This window comes from Xenopus laevis, chromosome 6L, assembly GCF_017654675.1.
Source record: "Xenopus laevis strain J_2021 chromosome 6L, Xenopus_laevis_v10.1, whole genome shotgun sequence".
Lineage (NCBI taxonomy): Eukaryota > Metazoa > Chordata > Amphibia > Anura > Pipidae > Xenopus > Xenopus laevis.
In genome coordinates this window covers 45,833,769-45,856,268 of record NC_054381.1, presented here as the reverse complement: position 1 = coordinate 45,856,268, position 22,500 = coordinate 45,833,769, and the positions used below count along the sequence as shown (strand labels likewise).

Here is a 22,500-nt window from a genome sequence, read left to right as displayed (position 1 = left end):
AGCACCACAAAGCTCCAGTACAGTAAAATATAGCAAATACACATGGCCTGTGTTGTTCTGTGGACGGAAATGAACTAATATCCTGCAACCACAGGCAGCTAACGAAGTGTGTGCAAAGCTATTATTGTAAGACTTTATTCAAAATGTGATAGCAGAGCCGTTATTTCCAACCTGTGGCTCTCCAACTTCATGTTGGCAAGTAGTAGAGTTGTAGTTCAGCAACAGCAGGAGAATCACAGGCTGAGCAGCTCTGCTGGATACCAGTTTCCATGAATAAGATTCATGAGTTTGGATGTGAATTACAAGTTAGGTTACATTTTATTAAAGGAACAGTAATACAAAAAAATTAAGGTGGTTTAAAATAATGAAAATGTAATGCACTGCTGCACTGCTCAAGTATAACTACTGTGTGTGCTTCAGGAACTCCACTATAGTTTATATAAATAAGCTGCTGTGTAGCCATGGGGGCAGCCATTCAAAGCTGAAAAATTAGAAAAGGCACATGATAAACAGCATACAGTATAACAGATAAACTCTGTAGCATACAAAGGGATTCTTCAGAACTTATCTGTTATCTACTGTGCATCCTGTGCTTGAATAGCTGCCCCGCTTGTTTATATCAACTATAGTGTTTCAAAACAAACACAGAAGTTTAGCAGTGCATTATATTTTAATCCGTTTAAAACACATTTTTTGGTGTGAGTGTTCCTTTAAACACCACCAAGCATGCCTAGCTGGGACTCTCTGCATCTTTTCTCAAATAAAGCTGTGCATTTTAGTTCTATTAACACATACAGTAGGAACAATCTAAATCACACTGGCTTTTACCTGTTAGAGGGATGGTGGAAGCTGCAGGTCAGCATCTTAAACGTTTTTTAAAAATGTGCTATTTCAACCAGGATCCTTTTAGGCAATGGCCCCCAATTCAATTCTGAGGCCCTTAAACTGTCCCTACTCTCATAATTTGTGCAAGCAGCCGGCGGACCCAATAAAGAGCTGCTAATAGCAATATTATACATCACAGCAGCGGTTCTGGTTTTCAATGAAGAGCTGCTGAGCATTACAGTTTTGTTATTCTCAAATGGATTTTACACACAAAAATAGCCTGCGCATTACAGAGAAGTGCAGTCACCTTCACAGACAGGCATGAAATCCCAGCATTATTTACAGTGCTAGAGATGCCAGACGAAGCAGGCTGAAGCACTAAAATGCACCGCTTACATTTCATTGGCCAGTCCTGACAAGGGCAAAGACCATGACTTTCAACACTATTCAATCACAAGTTCCAGCATAATCCATCCTTGGGAGGCATTTTGATTTATAGAAATGTGTCTCTCTTACTGAGGCCTTAAAGGAGTGGTTCACCTTGAAGTTAACTTTTAGCATGTAATAGAATGGCTAATTCGAAGCAGCTTTTCAATTGGTCTTCATTATTTATTTTTTATAGTTTTTAAATTATTTGCCTTTTTCCAGCTTTCAAATGGTGGTCACTGACTTCATCTAAAAACAAATGTTCTGTAAGGCTACACATGTATTGTTATTGCTACTTTTAATTAGTCATCTTTCTATTCAGGCTTCTCCTATTCATATTTCATCCATCAATGCATAGTTACTAGGGTAACTTGGACCCTAACAACCAGATTGCTGAAACTGTAAACTGGAGAGCTGCTGAATAAAAAGCTAAATTACTCAAAAACCACAAATAATAAAAAATGAAAACCAATTGCAAATTGTCTCAGAATATCACTCTCTACATCATACTAAAAATTAACTCAAAGTTGAACAACCTCTTTAATGAAATGAGAATTGCTCATTTGATACATAAACCATACATACACCTGTTCTTGAACTATATTTCCCATCAGTCTTACTTAGCCAATGCAGTTTTAAGTTATTCTTGCACCCGTGTGTTTGTATAATCTCTGCATAAAGTCTATCATGATTCTGCGTTAAAAGTATTTGATATCTACGCACAACATCACAGAACACAAAGGCACAAAACTATTTTCTATTGATAGATAGACCTAAGCAGTGATTGCCTGTAGTCTACACTCGAGCAGAAATGAATGAAAGAAAAGCAGCTCTGGTTCCATTTCTGAGACAGATACTTTCCCCTATACTGTTGACATGCTTGCAGCATTAGTTTATGCAAAGCACAAAACAAGTCAGTGAAATAAGAATAAAATAATTACATTCAGGAAGAGACAACACCCTTCCCTTCACAATGACTATGGGCTAAATGTGGTTTCCATCTTAAGTGAGTGCATATGTCTAAGGACGGGGTGTGTAATTAGCATTTCAGGAAAGCAATACATGCTAACTGCAGTTAAAGAGGGATCAAGAGAAAATCATGGAATTTCTATGAGCAACAAGCAAGGTGCACAAATAAATAGAGCACATTAACAAATGAACAACATGGTAGCATTAACTGAGTTTCATATGGAAGACACTTTAAAATATAGGTAGAAGGTATAAGGGTAGAAATACTGTACACAGGCGTTTTGACATCCGATACCTTTCCGTTCCAAGGTGAGGAAGCGCAGGTGTCACATCGAATGCTCCCGAATCTAAGGTAAGTCATAGGAATGTCAGACTTTGTCACAGCATGTATCTGACATCGTCGGATGCGAACGCTGCATGTTGCGTCTTCACCCGACAGTCATGTCGTGTCGGATGCACACTGCGACAATGTCCGACTTTCCTATTACTTACCTTAGATTCGGCATCCAACGTGACACCTGTGCTTCCTTAAGTCATGTCGGAACGGAAGGTATCGGGTGTCAAAGCGCCCCTATAGTTCTACCCTAAAAGGCTTCAAATACCAACAGACTGCATAGGTTTAAATTTTAAAATTCTTGTTTAACTGCAACTTCCAGCGTGTCAAAGGGTTGATAGAATGCTGGGAGCTGTAGTGCAGCAACAGCTGTAAATTTGATTTGACTTCCCCCCCTTGAAAAGGGTGGTTCACCTTTCATTTAACTTTCAGTGTGTTACAGAATGTCTAATTCTGAGCAACTTGTCAATTGGTCTTCATTTTTACTTTTTTGAGAGTTTTTGAATTATTTGCCTTCTTCTTTGGACTCCTTCCAGCTTTCAAATGGGGGTCACTGACCCCATCTAAAAAAGAAATGCGCTATTAGACTACCCTTGTATTCTTAATGCTGCATTTTATTACTCGCCTTTCTATTCAGGTGCTCTTTTATCCATATTCTAGTCTCTTATTCAAATCAGTGTATGGTTGTTTTGGTAATATGGACCGTAGCAACCAAATTGGTAAAATTGAAAACTAGAGAGCTGCTGAATTAAGAGCAGCTAGTGGCTTAGTGCTTAGATTTTTAGTTTTGCTACACTGCCATTATAGGTTTGATTCTTACCAGATGACTATTTGGGATGTTTAGCCCATATCTGCATGGATTTCTTTTGGCCCTGGCTTCCTCTCACAGTCTAGCCTCCAAGCTCATACTTGCTTAATATGTTCCTGATAAAATCCCACCCAATATATATTTGTTTCAGTGGCAGACTGACTGCAGGCTTAGAGTAATGTGCGCTGTACTATTATTTTGCTATATAAAGGGGAAAAATAAAGTTTCTTAACTAAACAAGTCTAACTCAGTTAAATATACACACGCATGCAAATCCTGTCTCACACGGCACCAGACTCCAGTCTCGGATTGCTTTTGGGACAGACTGCTCATCCCTTCAAACTAAATATATCAGACTGAGATCCTCATAATCTCACGTAAACCTTCTCCTATTAACACCTATCCTGCTAATGCAGATATCACATCTCACAAACATGTTACATGGGCTAGACTTGTGAAAACTCCCTCTCTTTATCCTCTCACATTCACACTATTGATCACCCTTGATGTTCATTCCTTCCAGATATTGACATATGTGTTGTTTTCTATTAAAGACTAATCGGACACTAAAGCCATATCATTTATTTATATATCACACACTTTAATTACCGCAAGTGCTGATGCCTTAAAGGAGAAGTAAAGCTTGACTAAAAAAGTAGGCTAGAAATATTGTACATTATGTTTGGGGCAACCACAGGTCTTTAGCAGGGAAGATCTGTGCCACCAAATATGCCCTAGTAGCTCCCCATCTTCTTTTCTGCTGATTCACTGCACGTGCTCTGTGCTGCTGTCACTTACTAATCTTACAATATACAGTACACATAGAATAGAAATGTCACAGTTTAAGGCTGATTAGTAATTCATACAGATAATTACTACATGGCAGCACAGAAACCGGTGCAATAGCATCAGAATTTAATAATCAGCCCTCTAGCATCAGCTTATATTAGAGACCAACCACATTTTCTGCTTGATGATTTGTGACAACCCCTAAGCTTAGCTTCTCAACAGCTCACTGAGCATGTGAGTGTCGCAGACTTTCCAAGATGGTGACCCCTGTGACAAGTTTGAAGTCCTGGATCATTGCTAGTGCAATCAGTGCAGCATATAAAATATGCAATTTCTAGCCATATTCATCTTTAGGGTTTAGTTCTCCTTTAAAGCATTCTCCAGCATAAAGTAAATATAAATAATATGTTATCATGATCTGCAGGTAATCCAGCTCAATTTAAAAGGGATCTAACCCAAAAAGAAAATCAATATAAACTTATTAAGAGTGATCCTTTTGCAATCTACATTCATTTTCTGTAATTAGTAGTTTGAGAGAGCTTTAGAATGCTCATACCAGACTTATAGAACTGCAGTGACGGCTGTTTTATAAACACTGGGCTAATTTCTACCTGGGCAGTAACCCTATAGCAACCAATCAGTAATTCGTTTTTTTCAGTCAATGAAAGCAAACATCTGATTGGTTGGCATAGGTTACTGCGCAGGTTTATAAAATGACCGACACTAGGGTTAACGGACTAAGATTACATTAAAGTGGAAATAAGCCAAAAACATTTTCAAAGTAAAATGAAATGTAATTTAAGCTTTTTCAAATATACCAGTGTGCGATCCATTATCTGGAAACCGTTATCTAGAAACCCTCTAAAAAAACCCTTATTGCAAACCAATCTCTCAATTCATTCATAATTCTAATATTTAATAATAATGTAATCTTTCTAATATTAAAACATTTCCTTGTACTTGATCATAGCTAAAGTATATTTAAGTATATATTTAAGGATATTTTTAATTGGTGGTAAAGCAATCTTATTGGGTTTATTTAATGTGAAAGCACTTAGGAAAGGACTACACGGACGTTTTCGGCGCGATCGGTATCAAAACGCCGGTGTCAAATAGCATGCAATGGAAATAACAGTCGCATCGGATCAACTATGCGACACCTTATTTCCATCGCATGCGAAAACGTCCATGTAGTCCTACCCTTAAAGGAGAAGAAAGGCTTGGTGCTCTTGGGGGTGCCAAATGTGAGAAGAAGTTGGGAAGGAATCAGAGAGTGGCACACCGTAGATAGTGTTTAGGTGGCTCTGATGTTACTGAACTAACTGCCTCACAGCTTGTTGTCAAGGAAACCAGCTCTTTTCCCATTATGGATTAATACTTGCACATAAACATGTTATTCAACAATCATTTCCATATTATTATTCAATTACATCCCTAGGGATACTGAAACTAGCATCGACAGGTACAAGTTATAGCAGCTAAAATGGTGCTTGTACATCGTTATTCCAACCCTTCTATTATATGAAACGTAGCACTAAACAGATTAGAACTAGATTAAAAGATGTAAAAAATATTTGAAGAACCATCCTGGATTTTGCAGCTTCATATTAAATGCATCTATTGAACCAGTAGTGTAACCTTCAAAATGATAGAAACGTCATTTTTAAGTAGTGTCTATCTACAAGGAAACAAGTCATCAATTCAAAATTGATCCAAATCATGGATGGCACAGCTGGGGGCGGTTACCATGGCAGAATGCAAGACATCATAAGTTTTCACTACGTATAGTGGAGAGTTTTATTCACAGCTCTAACGCATAAACGAATATCTTGCTAAATGGACTGTGGATAAATGAGCAACCCTCGAGCCCGTTAACAACTGAAATTTTGGGCCGTTTTAAGGCTATTTACAAAACAGGTTCTTCCCATTAGGCTCTAATGGTGACATTGACAGATAGGGGCATTTAATTATTATTTTATTAGCCTCTAAAATATTCTCTAGATAACTGAAACACATCACATGCTCAAAAAGCACAAACAATGTTCTTTATTGGTTTTTATGCCGGTCATTTTAACCTGTGATGTCAGTGTGTTTTGATACATTATAGATCTTGCCCTTTTCACCAACTTAGGGACTGAACAAAACTATTACAAAGCCATGTTCTAGCGACAGAACAGAGAACGCAAACACCTAATATTGTATTGATTCCTTTTATTCATATCTAGAAATATAATGATTTCTCTGTAGCAGGAAAGCAATATTTAGTACCTTAGTTTAGGAATTCTAAAATAAATAAATACTTTAAGAGCTCCCTTGTACAGTAGGAATTAGAAGTTATGTACATAGCAGCGGCTTCCTAATTAAAAGGTGTAGTCACTGACACTGCTAATTGGTGGCAAGAGATTTCCACAGGCTATTACAGGCTTGCTGATGTGTGCATTACTTTGTGCTGTATGTTATCTCTGGATTTGCCTTGTTTTAAAGGAGAACTAAAGCTTAACTAAAGATTTAGGCTACAAATGTTGTACATTGTGTTTTGGGCATCTGTACCAGCCCAAGGCAACCACAGCCCTTTACCAGGGAAGATGTGTGTCACTGAAGATGCCCCAGTAGCTCCCCATCTTCTTTTCTGCTCTGTGCTGCTGTTACTTACTGAGCTTAGGGACCCACAATATACAGTGCACATAGAATAGAAATGTCACAGTATAAGGCTAATCAGTAATTAATACAGATAATTACTACATGGCAACACAGAAACCAGTGCAATTAGCATCAGAATTTAATAATCAGCCCCGTACCCTAAGCTTATATTTCAGGAAAACCTCATTTTCTGCATGATAATTTGAGACAACCCTTAAGTTTAGCTTCTCAACAGCTGCTCAGAGCCCACTGAGCATGTGAATGTTGCAGACACTTTCCAAGATGGTGACCCCCTGTGACAAATTTGAAGTCCTGGATCATTACTGCTATTGAGAGCTAAAACTTTAAGCTGGTGCAATAAGTTCATTATAAAAAAATATGGCATTTTAGCCATATTCATTTTTAGGCTTTAGTTCACCTTTAAGGACTTTTGATGGAAATATTAAGGTTACAAACAGCATATAGGCATTCTTGCCATCACACCTCATTGGAATGTCATCATCATCCTCTGATTTGAACTAGTCAACTGCTGCCTTTCATTAGACTTTTAACTTTAGCTTTAGTTTAGAAAACAGAATGCCATGTCCGGTTTTTCTCATTTGCACTTAGCCTATTTCCTCTGGATAAATGAAGTAATTGGTTGCATCAGTTCCTCATATTCATTTCCTAATTGCATCTCCTTGATTTTCTTGCATTACAGAAAGGGCCAATGCTTTGGAATTGTACTTTTTAAATGTGTTGTTCATCTTTAAATTAACTCTTAGTATGATATAAAGAGTGATATTCTGAGACAATTTGCAATCGGTTTTCATTTTTTATTATTTGTGCTTTTGTGAGTTATTTAGCTTTTTTTATTCAGCAGCTCTCCAATTTGAAGTTTCAGCAATCTGGTTACTAGGGTCCAAATTTGAATAAAAGACTGGAATATGAATAGGAGAGGCCTGAATAGAAAGATGAGTAATAAAAAGTGGCACTAACAAAAGATTTGTAGCCTTACAGAGCATTTGTGTTTTAGATGGGGGTCAGTGACCCCCATTTGAAAGCTGTAAAGAGACAGAAGGCAAATAATGAAAAAAAGCTATAAAAAAAAAAGAAAAAATGAAAGCCAAATGAAAAGTTGCTTATAATTAGTCATTCTTTAACATACTAAAAGATAACTTAAAAATGAACCATCCCTTTAAAGTGGCAGCAACATACTTATCGACATATAGGTATGGGACCCGTTATCCAGTTTGCTCCGGACCTGGGGTTTTCCGGATAACAGATCTTTCCATAATTTGGAAATTCAAACCTAAATTCTACTAGAAAATCATGTAAACCCAATAGGCTGGTTTTCCTTCCAATAATTCCAAAATTAATAAAGAAATCATTTTTAAAAATTTGGATTATTTGGATAAAATTAAGTCTATGGGAGACGGCCTTTCCGTTAAGCGACGGCTTCGCTAACAGCGCAACACTTCACCGGATTTAGATTCGCCAGGACAACGCTAATTCACAAAAAAACCTTAATAAAAGAAAATAGAGTTGTTATATTGCCCTATACATGAGCCCAGTGTATAGTTTATGTGCCATATGTTAGAAAGAGAAAGCAGGGAAGCGGGCTACTCCAAAAAAAATGTACGCTCTTTTGCAGCCTATCACCCTGAAAAAAGGAAAAGACGCCAGCATTTTTTTTGGGACTTAGAAAAATTTTCAACAAAATTTTGAGGAAGTCCTATCTACTTTATTGCACTTCACCTGGTCTGAGGTGGCAAAGGCAAGTCTGGCGCAAGAGGTAACATTCAGTAAAATCCGCATCTTAGTGAATTCGAGTAGTTACGTCCATTCGACAGAGCGCAAATTCACCAGGCGTTAGGGAGTGAAGTACCGCTAGAGTCTATTTCCTTCGCTAGCAAAATAATGCCAGCGACCGTTAGTAAATCGGCGAATTTTCGCCCGCGTTAGTCACTTCACCATTTAGTAAATTTGCCCCTGTGTGATCTACAGGTTTGTAAATACACTTCGCTGAAATACGTTGAGTATTTTTCAATATGGCGGCCAATCTCTCGCAAAATGGATTGCACATATAAGTATTTGTGCCGTTGTATGCTAGTGACGTAATTACATTGCGTATTGACGATCAGTACGGCTACATTTTGCCTTTACATTGCTTTTCTGCTTGGCTACTTTTCACAAAGGTTTACTAAAACTCTTCCGAGTGGAATTGTGGGGAACAAGGAAAAACAGAAAATGCATGTTGGGAAACGAAAACTACAGGTTGAAAAAGGCATATTATCTTGCGTGTGTGTGGTTTCATTGGCGTTTTTACACTCGACCACTCGTTTTTAAAACCACAACGTAAAAAAACACTACGTGTGACCTTGCCTTTAGTTCAACTCACCTGCAAGTCAGGCACGATTGCCCAACAACGGTCACTCAACCTGACTAGTGCTCTTGGGGCTGAATAAAAATGGCACCAACATCTAGTAGAAAGCCTTCTCAAAAGAGCAGGGGATGTTACAGCACCAAAGAAGACCCCTATTTCCTTGGTTTCGGAATCAGATGTTGGGCAGGCAGGTTTCTATATTTTCAGTTTTATTGAGCAATTTTTCTGCTTTGTAAAAGGAGTAAGGAAAGTACAAGAGTAGTTTTATTTCTTCTGTGATATTGTTATATGTGATCCCATTCTGCCTTGATTTACAATTCTCAGCACAAAGCTCTCCAGGGAGAAAATCTCCTCAAATCTCTTCAAATCTTATGTTATTCTTTAGAATGGATTTGTCTACTACCAAATTTTATAAGGTGCTTTGATAAATAATCCCTAGAGACTGACTTGGTATTAGGCAAGCTGTTCATTTTAGGAGAAAAAATAACTCATTCACTGGTAAATAGGCCTTTGTGTTTAACAATCCCACTCTATGTCATTCTGATCTTAACTTTTATAGAGGACTGTTCCATTTGTGTATTATTCGCCAAACAACATAGCAAATACCAAGAATTATGTACAGGTATGGGACCTATTATCCAGAATGCTCAGGGCCTGGGGTCTTTCCGTAATTTGGATACCTTCAGTCTACTAGAAAATCATGCAAACCTTAACCCAATAGGCTGGTTTTACCTCCAGTAAGGATTAATTATATATTAGTTTGGTTCAAGTACAAGGTATAGGTATGGGATCCATTATCTGGAAACCCGGTATCCAGAAAGCTCCAAATTACAGTAAGGACATCTCCCATAGACTTCATTTTATCCAAATAATCCAAATTTTTGAAAGCAATTTCCTTTTTCTCTGTCATAATAAAATAGTACCATGTACCGTATATACTCGTGTATAAGCCGACCCGTGTATAAGCCGAGGTACCTAATTTACCTAAGAAAACTGGAAAAATGTATTGACTCGTGTATAAGCCTAGGGGCCCCATGTCAGATTTCAAAATGTGAATATCGAGACATAAAAGTCAGCTCATTTTTACATTTAAAAGAAATGATTTAACAGATAAAATCATATTGAGAAGTTTGTAGACAATTTTGAGAAAAAGGAGTAACAAAAACTATGGAACAGAAAACTATGGAATCAGAGGCTGCACACTACCTCCCCACCACCCGCACGGGGCCCCCAGCCACAAATTCCCCTCTGTCCCCCCTTCTCCCCCAGTGCTTACCTTCTTCATGTGTATTACAGCTGCTATTGAGTGGGGGAGGTCAGGAAGGAGTGAAGGCAAGAAGCAGCTCTGCCAGCCGCAGGAGTGGATCTGGGCTGACGAGGCCCTGGGGGGCCCACCTAATGTTCCCTCTTATTCCTTTTCGGCTATACGCCGCCATTTTGGGAGCGAACGCCGGCAGGGAAGGACGCGCCGCCCGGAGCTCCTGGACCTACTCCGGGCGGCGATCGTGACAGTCAGTCACAGACAGTCCTGCTGGGGCCGCGGAAGGAGCGTATCTACGGTATGACCCGCGTATAAGCCGAGGTTGAGTTTTTCAGCACATTTTGGGTGCTGAAAAACTCGGCTTATACGCGAGTATATACGGTACTTGATCCCAACTAAGATATAATTAATTCTTATTGGAAGCAAAACCAGCCTATTAGGTTAATTTAACGTTTACACGATTTTCTAGTAGATTTAAGGTATAAAGATCCAAATTAAGGAAAGATCCTTTATCCGGAAAACCCCGGGTCTTAAGCATTCTGGATAACAGGTCCCATACTGTTATACTAAAATACTCTGAACGTCTACACATTTATTATTATTATTGCTACTGTATTATTACAGAGAAAAAGCTAATAATTTTTAAAAATGTGGATTATTTGGATAAAATAGAGTCTATGGGAGACGGACTTTCCGTAATTCAGAGCTTTCTGGATAACAGGATTCCAATATATGTAGATGTCATGAGCCATCTGAAATAGATCATCATGAATTAACAAAAAAGAAGTTGTTACTGATTCATTAAACAACATGTCACTCTTCTTCAGTGCAACAAACTTTCAGTATTTAAGAGATGAGAACATTTACTGAAACCCAATATATACTTGAGCCAGTGAGAATGCCGTGGCGCTGAGTCATTTTCAGAAACTGAAGATCACAATAAAAATTCTGCTCAGCAATAACCCTTAGCTCTCTTTCACAGAACATAAGAGGATAATGGCAGTGACCATTAATCATAGAGTACAGTACATCCCAGCCCTTTGCTATAATATCTGTATCATATATATATTCAGTCCTTTACTTTATTCAAGATCAAATTCACCCTGTACTACTAAAGTGAGATATTATTTTAGTATAACTTTAGTATAATTGTATAATGAAAAGAGTCCAGCATTCATGTGTGGTTTTGTGGTAAATTGCAGTTTTTTGGTTCAAGTCCTTTCTTCTATAATCCAATAACGCTGCGACTATTTGCCATTCGATAGTCGAAGTACTGGATCGAGCGCAAAAATGCTGCGACTATTCGCCCATTCGATAGTCGAAGTACTGTCTCTTTTAAAAATACTTCGACTGCCTACTTCGCCACCTAAAACCTACCGAATTGCTTTAAAAGCCTATGGGAAAGTCCCATAGGCTTGTTTTCCAAGTTTTTGATCGAATAAAAAGGCATTCGATCGAATGAAAATCCTTCGAGCGAATATTCAATCGAGCGCCTATTCGCCTGGCGAATATTCGCCAATTCGACTATTCGCCAGCGCGTAAATTCGCCCGAATTGTCTATTCGATTCTATTCGATTCTATTCCCCAGTCGAATTTCGAGGGATTTAACCCCTCGAAATTCGACCCTTGATGAATTTGCCCCTAAAAGTTAATTTAAAAGTGAATGACCCCTTTAAGACCTGCAATACCCAGTATTCCCCAACCCTACTACTGCTGGGAGGGGGGCACTGGTGCATGACGTGCAGCCAGGACCTCTTATCCAGATACAATCTTTGTTCTGGATTTTGTGAAGATCCAGCAGGACCCAATCAAAGATCGAGTGGATTTGGAGAAAATCTGACGCTCCGGCGGGCCCCAAGTGGGTGTGACCCCGGGTGCAATTACAATTTCGGTAGTTCCACCATGGGTTCCCTGAATATATTAATGCTTTTACACCAGGGTTTTCCTTTTGTAGCATTGTTTGTGCTTCACCCCGTGTATTGAGTAGAGCTGCACAATATGTTGACACACATTAAATAAACATTAACAGTAATGAGTGTGATAGCACACGCCTATTGGCAACTGTATAAACCAAAAACACTGATTAATAAGATATTCATCAGCACAATTCAGCTCTGCCTTGGCCCAATTGTGATCCAAATGTTGACCCAAAGGACAGTCAACTACATTATGCAGTGTCTGACTGGCCCACTGGGATACCAGGAAAATTCCCGGTGGGTCCAGGTGTCAGTGGGCCTCTTGCTTCTAACATTTTGGCTTATTTCATGGTCATTCCCTATTTCTTTATAGGAACAAAAAGGCTTAATAATGGAAGAATAGAATATAGTATGTAGAGATAAGAGACCAGGAAAATAAAGTGGTTGAGTGAGGAGAGGAGGTATAACACATTTGTAAAGTGGGCCCTCGTAATAAAGTTTTCTGGTGGGCCCCTGGCATCCCAGTCCGACACTGACATCATAATTTGTCCCACCACTTAGGTGGCCACATCAGGCAAATATACATATGCTTAGATCCATGGTATTGATGACTTTAATAGCTTACATATGACTGTCTTTCAGGTCAGTGAAAAGTTGGACTAGGTAATGTAACCTGAAAATGTTTTAGCCAACAACCTCTACTGCACCTCACTACTACAGTTGAGACCTATTCATGGCAGTGGCAAGCAGTGCCACCTTTACAGCATCACAGAACATACTTATGTTGAATCCTTGAACATGGTCATCAGTTATCATCTCACATTATTTTATGACATAACAGGGTTTGGTCAAATTTTTTAAACCATCACAACAATGTACTGTTCACTTTACAACAATGCAACTTGTAGAAGCCCTACAGAGAATTCCAGATGGTTAATAATTTGGTTAAATATAGTTACAGGAAAATGTTTTGTTAACCTTTAAATCTACTAGATCCATCTTCATACTCCTGTTAGGGACATGCCACATTTGTTCTTCAAATCTGTGCACGGTTTGTTTATTCCTTTATGCCCTGACAGTTTGTTGGCATATTTCCCCATAATCCAGACTGCAAACCTCAGCTGATGCTGCTTTCATTATTTTTAGTTTGCTATTCCAGTGGATCAGTTGCACACTGTAATAATCTATCCTTAAGGGGGCTATTTATTAAAGGTCGAGTTGTTTTAAGTTTTTTGAGGGTAGTTTCAGTAAAAACTCGAATTTTGCACGATAAAAAAAACTCGATTTTTTTCTAGATTTATTATGTAAAGCTGCAAAATGCCAGAATCTGAAAATACTTCAGCTAAAACCTGCCGAGGTCATGTAGAATCAATAGCAGGGGTACTTTTGAAGATGTTTTTAGCCTTTCGTGATTTTTGAGGATTTTTTGTGGTTTGTGCTCAAAAACGTAATCATTTAGAGTGATTCAAGGCTTTTTTTTTTGCTGATAACTCGATCTATTGGAATATTCCAGTTCTTCACCTCGATTGCATTCAATTAAGTTTTTTACATTCGGGTTTTCTCATAAATAAGCAAACATTCAAGTTTATTCGAGGTAGAAAAAAATCTCACAAACTCGACCTTTGATAAATAACCCCCTTAGTGTTCCCCAAAGTAAAACAATACATTTTCAAAACTGCCATGACTCAAGAAAGGAGAAGAGTTGAACAAAAGCTCCAGTGAGGGATCATTGTATTTTAAAACTGCCTTTCACATGGGAACACAGATACACATAAATACAGAAGTTGTAAATAGGCTGTGCTTATTAAATGAACAGTAATGATAATAACTTGCTTGATAGAAATAGTATAGGTATGTGACCCGTTATCCAGAATGCTCAGGACCTGGGGCTTTCGTGATAACAGATCTTTCCTTAATTTGGATCTTCATAACATATGTCTACTAGAACTTTAATTAAACCCAATAGGCTGGATCAAGTACAAGCTACTGTTTTATTATTACAGAGAAAAAGGAAATCCTTTTTAAATTTTGGATTATTTAGATAAAATTAAGTCTATGGGAGATGGTCGTTCTGTAATGTGGAGCTTTCTGGATAACGGGTTACCAAATAACAGATCCCATACCTGTAATAGGAATTAGTTTTTCAGCAGTAAAAGTAGTTTTACATCCATGGTATGGGATTTTGACATCAAAAAAATATTTTTCGCTGCTCAATGCTGATCATTTTTAACCTGGGCCCCTCCAGCAACAAATTGCTAAGGCGCAAGCTGGAAGAAATGTGACCAGGGCATTACTATTGATTGTGTTAGTTGTCTCACTGAGACTGGTGATCTACAATATACCTTGCTGGAAACCTCTTATCTGACAATCTGATATCAGATACAAAGACTGGCAGAACCTCACCTTTCTATTGAGAAGCCACAAATGATGGAGAGAGTCTGTATCCACAGTACTAAAATAGCAATAATATGCTCAGAGAAAGTCACCTTTGTGATCCGAACATATGTAATAAAACAGCAGGCACATTTCTGTACTCGGCTGCTCCCTTCAGGAGGCAGCAGCCGATAATGAGAGTACCAGGCAAACTACAAAGCACTGCTATTAAAATTCTTGTTACTTGAATAATTTATAGGAGAATGTAAGGAAAAAAAAACATATGTATCATTTATGAACTTTAAAACAGTGCTCAACACTCTTTATATGTATTTAAAATATACCAAGAACAACTGTAAAAGGGAACACTAATAGGGTTATTTATCAAAGGTCAAGTTGGGTTTTCCACAAAAAATTCGAGTTTTCAATGTTATTTTTTGGTCAAAAATCGATTTTAAGGGTAAAAAAAAACACTTGAATTTTTTGAGATTTATTATATCCAACCCTGGCAACAGCTTGAATCTGAAAACACACCATCTAAAACCTGCTGAGGTCACAAAGAAGTCAACGGCAGAGGTCCCTTGAACCATTTGAAGATGTTAATAGTCTTCATGATGTTTGAGTTTTATTCGGTGAGTTTCACTCGAAAACCCAAGCAATTAGAGGGTTTTTTTTCACCAAAAACTCAAACAGTTTCAGTTTTCGGGTTGTTAACACCGAACTCGCTGATCCAAGTTTTTTCCATTCAAATTTAAACCATTTGAGTTGTGAGTTCATTCGAGGTTTTAAAAAGCTCACAATTCTGAAAAGGCTCTAAAATTCGACCTTTGATAACCACCTAGAAGTATATCACATGTGAAGCAGGCTAAACAGAAGCATTTGGCATCAAAGTCATACCCTTTCTACTCTTTGCAGATGCTTTGACCTCCATATGCTCTAATTAAGTCTGCTACATCTATCTTATCATTTGATATATTGCTTCACCTGCGCTTTATTGCAAATCAAGTTTAGTTAAGCTGCATTATTTTGAAGTCTGCCTGAAATATTTTCTGGTTTTTGCCATGTGAGTGATGTCTGTGTGTGATTCTTTAGCTGCACATGCGATGGACCTATTGGTGCAGGGTGCATAGGCGTGACCCTGTGTCAATAGGCAAAGTAGCACCTGATTCAGAATGAAATGCAGGAAGGACTGATCAGCGTTGACCACGATATGAAATTGGAAGGAATGCATTTTGATGCAAGGACCTTTAATAAGGTTTTAAATACAACTCACTGTGGGGAAAAGAACAAGTTGCAAACTGTACTTGTAACCGTAATGGCCCTTTATAGCTTTAAGTGTGAGTGTTTGTTCACTCTGATTTGATTATCCTTTCTTCCAACTTTGACTTCATTTTCATTTTTTTACTAAAATGCATTAGCCAAAGTAGGGTAGTGGTTGTGTAGCTTGTTTAATGCATTCTGCATTGTTTTTAAAGTTTTTAACGTTTTTTCCTCAGTGATTCTTACCACCTTTCCAATCTTGAAAATATTTAATGGTTTATTTTTAAATTTAATTGTCATTTCAAGCAGTCTCTATTTCTGGATGTTAATATTTTCTGCCCTTCTGACTGCAAAAATCATATAGTAGAAGACCTGGAGAACTTCAAACAATTTTGTTATACATGCATTACGCCAGTAAATAGGGCTTGTTTTTTTTTTTTTTTTTGCTTTTGCCTATAGTTTTAATTACCAAAATATTTACACTTTTAAAATAAGCTACACTATCCTTATTTTACAATATATTGTATATATTATTTTTTATATCACAAAGCCTATTTATTACATACTGATCAAGAGGGTATAATTCCCCTTTGAAAGCATTTTGATAATGTCCAGCCTCTGCTCATTTGCATTTGCTGGCAAGGAATTCTGTAAAAAGGGTTTGCACTCCAAGGTGCAAGCCTTTTTCTTACCTTCATGGAACGCTGCTCCCCTTAGCTGAAGGTTTGGGTCCCGGCACCCAAGCCAACATATACTGTATACTGGTAATCCTTTACTGCTTCAAACAATAGGACTTTTTCCCTTCATCCTGGCAATGAACCCAGTTTCCCTTACAAAATTTCTACTTTTATGCATATCTCCCAACTGTCCCGTTTTACTGGAAAGTCCCGTTTTATTCTGCACTGAACAGGCAGAAAAAGAAATAACGTTTCTAACGTAATTGGCTTTTGGCAGAGAGCCCAGAACAGCTACAGCATTAAGATAAGATACTTTTGTAACATTTTCTAGATAACTAAATAAGTAATTGTAACAACATAAGATAACAGGTCCCTTGGGAAAAGTTAGACTCACAGCTTAAAGGGCAATTCACCTTCATTAGCAAAACTGTAATAATTGAAAAAAAAACCAACAGAAATATATTCAAACTGTCATAACCTGCCAAATTTTGTAAAATGAATATGGTAATTAGGGGGTGTGGTCAAAACATTTCAACGTGCACCATTCAACAACTTTTTTATCCGTCTTTTTGTTTCCAAATTGTTGGGAGATATGCTTTTATGGAATACCCCATAGGTTAACTGTCTTAGTTTTAAACAACAGGTATTATTGTTCTATATGAAATAAATTCAAACCACTAACACTCATGTTCAAGGCTCTTAAAAATTAATAATCTCCCTATACCTCTGTTCTGCTCCCAGCACTCTGCTTCCGACTATCTCTCATTACTCTAGTCCTTGTTTGTTATATTATTATATATCTGTCGTAGATGCTTTTGAAATTCCTTGCTATTACTTTAATTTGGAGAAGGTTGAGTCAGCAAAGTGCCCAAATAAATGGAGCATGAATAGTCATTTCAACATTCTTTAAAAGGGGACATAATTGCAACATTCTCCTGTGTGTACTAATAACTGCCCAGCTTCAGAAATGATGAGACCAAGATCATAAGAAGTGGCTTTCATATTCATTATTTAGACAAATAAGCATACCTGTAAGTTCATAAAGATGCCCATGATACTTGGCAGGGGCAGACCTAAGGGTAGGCAGCAGAAGCATCTACCTAGGCGGAAAAAATGTGGGGGAGGGGGAACATTTGCAAACTTTTTTTTTAGCCACTTAATCAAATTCAGATTTTCTGGATTGGATTTATCATTTAAAATAATATTTTGAAATCCAATACACTAAAGGTGGCCAGGTTTAAGCTGCTGATTCAGGTCCTTTAAACCAATTCTGCATCTTATCTGCACCTTCGACGGCCCCACCCAACCGATATCTGGCCGAAAATCAGCCAGATGTCGACTGGGCATGTTTGATTTTCCCGCATTGGTACCTCTACCCATAGTTATAATTGAAGGTTTGGACCTAGGCCCAACAATCGGATTAAGCCCAATATCTCCCACTTTAGGTGGGCATATCAGGGAAAGATACACTAGTTTGGCAACCTTGCCAAATAAGTGGGCCTTATAGTATATGGCCATCTTAAAGGAGAAATAAACCCTAAAAATTAATATGGTTAAAAATGCCATATTTGTCACAGGTGGTCACCGTCTCGGAAAGTGTCTGTGACACTCACATGCTCAGTGGGCTCTGAGCAGCTGTTGAGAAGCTAAGCTTAGGGCTCGTCGCAAATTATCAAGCAGAAAATGAGGTTGGCCTTTCATATAAACTGATGCTACATGGCTAATTTTTAAATTCTGATGATAGTTTTGCTGGTTTCTGTGCTGCCATTTAACTATAATCTGTATTAATTACTAATCAGCCTTATATTGTGACATTTATATGTGTCTAAAAAATGTGTCTCTGTGCCACATTATTTACCAAGCGACTTTCCTTCCTGTTTTATGGATTAAAATGAGTTTACATTTTGTAGCTTGGTTGTAATGGACAGAGACCACATGTCTTGTTTCCAGCATGGATAATTTATAGGGCATTAGCTAGAAAAACAAAGGGTTCATTTAACAATGTGATACAAGGTGCGCAATGCATATATAGGCATAAAGTGCTAGGTTTTTTTGCCCACAATGCCCCTCACACCCTGGGAGTCGCCTGATACTGTATGTATGAAGCACAAACAGTTGTTCCTGACAACAAACAAATAAAGGTGGTTTATTCCAACAGGTCACTGACCAACATCCCCTGACGTGTTTCGGGAGCAACTCCCTTAATCATAGGCTTCATTTACTTGTTTCTTTTTTTCTACTATGTAAGATATAATTGATTCTTATTGGAAGCCAAACCAGCCTATTGGGTTTTTTTAATGTTTAAATGATTTTCTAGTAGACTTAAGGTATGAGGATCCAAATTACAGAAAGATCTGGAAAAACCTAAGGTCCCATACCTGTACTAGCAACTTTTATTACTCTAGCACTTGCACCTAGTCATTTGTAAATAAGCCCTAAAGCCTACTGTATAGTAGTGGATGTAAAGAATTTGTTATGAAACTAACCCCCTGCCTTTATACAACATTAACTTTATTTTGCAATTTCAAATGCAAAAGGGATAGAGAGAGAGAGAGAGAGAGAGAGAGAGAGAGAGAGAGAGAGAGAGAGAGAGAGAGAGAGAGAGAGAGAGAGAGAGAGAGAGAGAGAGAGAGAAGAGAGAGAGAGAGAGAGAGAGAGAGAGAGAGAGAGAGAGAGAGAGAGAGAGAGAGAGAGAGAGAGAGAGAGAGAACCTCAATTTTAAGTTTCCCCTCATTTTACATTGTTGTTTTGTGGTCCCACTTATATATTATGAATGATATATTTCCCTGATTTTACATTTTCCTGGATTTTACACCATTTCTTTCTGGTCCCATGAAAAATGTAAAATTGGGGTTCTACTGTATATAGATAGATATAGATAGATAAATAGATAGATCGACAGACATAGATAGACAGATCTGGGGAAGTAACTCAGTAAGAATGCGCTCTGAGATTTGGGTGGTGTGTTTTTAATTACATGGATGGCAGGAATGTAAAGTATTTATCCATGGGTTTGCATATGGAACGGCCACTAGATTCTACAGCTATTGTCTTGCTAGGGGCGGTTATGCAGTAACACAGCTGAGATTCCTGAAGAATTCTGCTGTATCTTGCACCGAGTGGTTTCTGTTTATGGCTGGCTCTTTCATAACCTTCACTAGTCCAGGTTTCTGCTGTGCATCCACTCCTGTTATGCTGATCCCAGATTCTAATCGTGCCAAACAAGAGGTGACATTGTTTTAGAAAACTGTCTGAGCAGATAATGCAGAAAATGCAAAACAGTGTGACAAAATACAGGTTTTTCCTCTCAGATGGCCACATGTGCATTCCTTTTGCTGCGCAATTCACTTGAATTGTGCGACCTACTATGGAAGTTAAAGGGCTTTTTTTTTTTTTTTAATTACCAAAAGAAAAACAAAACACTTCATGATAAGCCAAATGTTGTTCATTTCACAAGTTCCCTTGAGCCTTTTAACAACCTCTTTTTACAAGATGAATGTTACAGCAGTGGGGTAGCAACAAGCTCCAAATACTCAGTTCCTCTGGCAAGATCCGGTGCACAGTGAAGGCTCACACCCATCCTATGTACTAATGACAAACAGCACATTCACACTGAGAAACTCTCACAAGCACCAGAACTGGGGGAAGGAAGGTATTAGCCAGCATGTGTATTGCTGCTCAGGGACAGTGTAATAATTAGTGAAAGCAAGCATCCTGCGTATACCTGAATACACACACACTGTAAATCACAGTCCTAAAGTTTTTATGAGTTACATTTCTAAGAGCTGCAAAATTGTTATTTGTTACCGAGCTTATTTACAGTTAATTAGGTTAATTAGGTGTTAATTAGGGGTTTTACCAATGTGTTTACATTTTCCTTCTAATTAAAATAGCAAGTACTAGAACACCTATGAAAGGTAAGAACTACAGCCCAGTTCATTATGGACATTTTGCCCTCCTTTCACCCTGCAGCATACTCTGGCATGCTATAATGCCTAAAAGGAGTGGTTCACCTCTTATCTTAACCTTTAGTGTGTTATAGAATGTCAAACTGTTGAATTGCTCTTCATTGTTTATTTTTTATAGTTTTTTTAATCATTTGACTTTTTCATCTGACCTTTCCAGCTTTCAAATGGGGGTCACTGACCCCATCTCAAAAACGAATGCTCTGTAAAGGTGGCCATACACGGATAGATCCGCTCGTTTGGCGATGTCGCCAAACGAGCGGATCTCCCTCCAATATGCCCACCTTGAGGTGGGCAATATCGGGCTGATCCGATCGTGGGCCCTAGGGCCCAACGATCGGATCCTAGCGTTCGCCAAACGGGCGGTCGGATCGCGGGACCGCATCAACGAACAGATGCGGCCGCGATCCGACGGGATTTTTAATCCCATCCGATCGAGATCTGGCCGACTTTCAGCCAGATCTCGATCGGGGAAGCCCGTCGGGGGCCCCCATACACGGGCCAATAAGCTGCCGACACGGTCTGTCGGCAGCTTTTATCGGCCCGTGTATGGCCACCTTAAGGCTACAAATTATAGTTATTGCTTTTTTTTTTAATCATTTTTCTATTTGGGACCTATTGGGGATCTCTCCTATTCATATTCCAGCCACTTCAAGTTGCTAGGGTAATATGTACCCTACACAATCCACATTGCTGAAATTGCAAACTGGAGACCTGCTGAATAAAAAGCTAAATATCTCAAAAAACCCAAATAATAAAAAATTAAAACCAATTGCAAACTGTCTCAGAATATCACTCTCTATATCATATTTAAAGTAAATTCATAGATGAACAGCCCCTTTAATCATCATGGCGAAACCAAGTTTGTCACAGCATGAACCTGGATACCCTCACCTGACACACACAGTCAAATACATGTTCAGTGAGTGAAAAATGCACCTTAAAGGGATCCTGTCATCGGAAAACTGTTTTTTTCAAAACGCATCAGTTCATAGTGCTACTCCAGCAGAATTCTGCACTGAAATCCATTTCTCACAAAAGCAAACAGATTTTTTTGACAATTTCCCAGCTGCCCCCAGTCATGTGACTTGTGCCTGTACTTTATGAGAGAAATGCTTTCTGGCAGGCTGCTGTTTTTCCTTCTCAATGTAACTGAATGTGTCTCAGTGAGACATGGGTTTTTACTATTGAGTGTTGTTCTTAGATCTACCAGGCAGCTGTTATCTTGTGTTAGGGAGCTGCTATCTGGTTACCTTCCCATTGTTCTTTTGTTTGGCTGCTGGGGGGAAAAAGGGAGGGGGTGATATCACTCTAACTTGCAGTACAGCAGTAAAGAGTGATTGAATTTTATCGGAGCACAAGTCACATGACTTGGGGCAGCTGGGAAATTGACAATATGTCTAGCTCCATGTCAGATTTCAAAATTGAATATAAAAAAATCTGTTTGCTCTTTTGAGAAATGGATTTCAGTGCAGAATTCTGCTGGAGCAGCACTATTAACTGATTCATTTTGGATTTTTCCCATGACAGTATCCCTTCAATTCACAGTAGTCTAAACATCTGTCTTTACATTATGTTCTGTAAATAAACTACATCGTACAAATTTCCAACTGGCAAGGGAAAGAAGCATTCTGTGAACTGTAGTTCTACAAAAGCTGTAGTCACATTATGCCTAGCCATGCTTTTAAACATCCACCTAGATAAGTACCCTCAGCATGTTATGTTTCCTGTAAAAAGAAATAATGGCTAATTATGGTATTTTTTTATTTTTTTTTTGTGAATGACAGGTACGTGCAGTAAATTAGTTAGCAAGATGTTTGTCAGGTATGTCTGATATATTCCCTTAATCTGTTGTTAAATTACAACTCCCAGCCACCTGCTGTTGATGTGAT

At 38.3% G+C, this 22,500-nt stretch overlaps 1 protein-coding gene across 1 annotated transcript in view; it reads right to left on the bottom strand.

Moving 5' to 3' along the window:
- LOC108718917 (inactive phospholipase C-like protein 2) overlaps positions 1 to 22,500 on the bottom strand; it is a 150,872-nt gene that overhangs the window by 124,905 nt on the left and 3,467 nt on the right. The gene's annotated exons all lie outside the window — the stretch shown is intronic.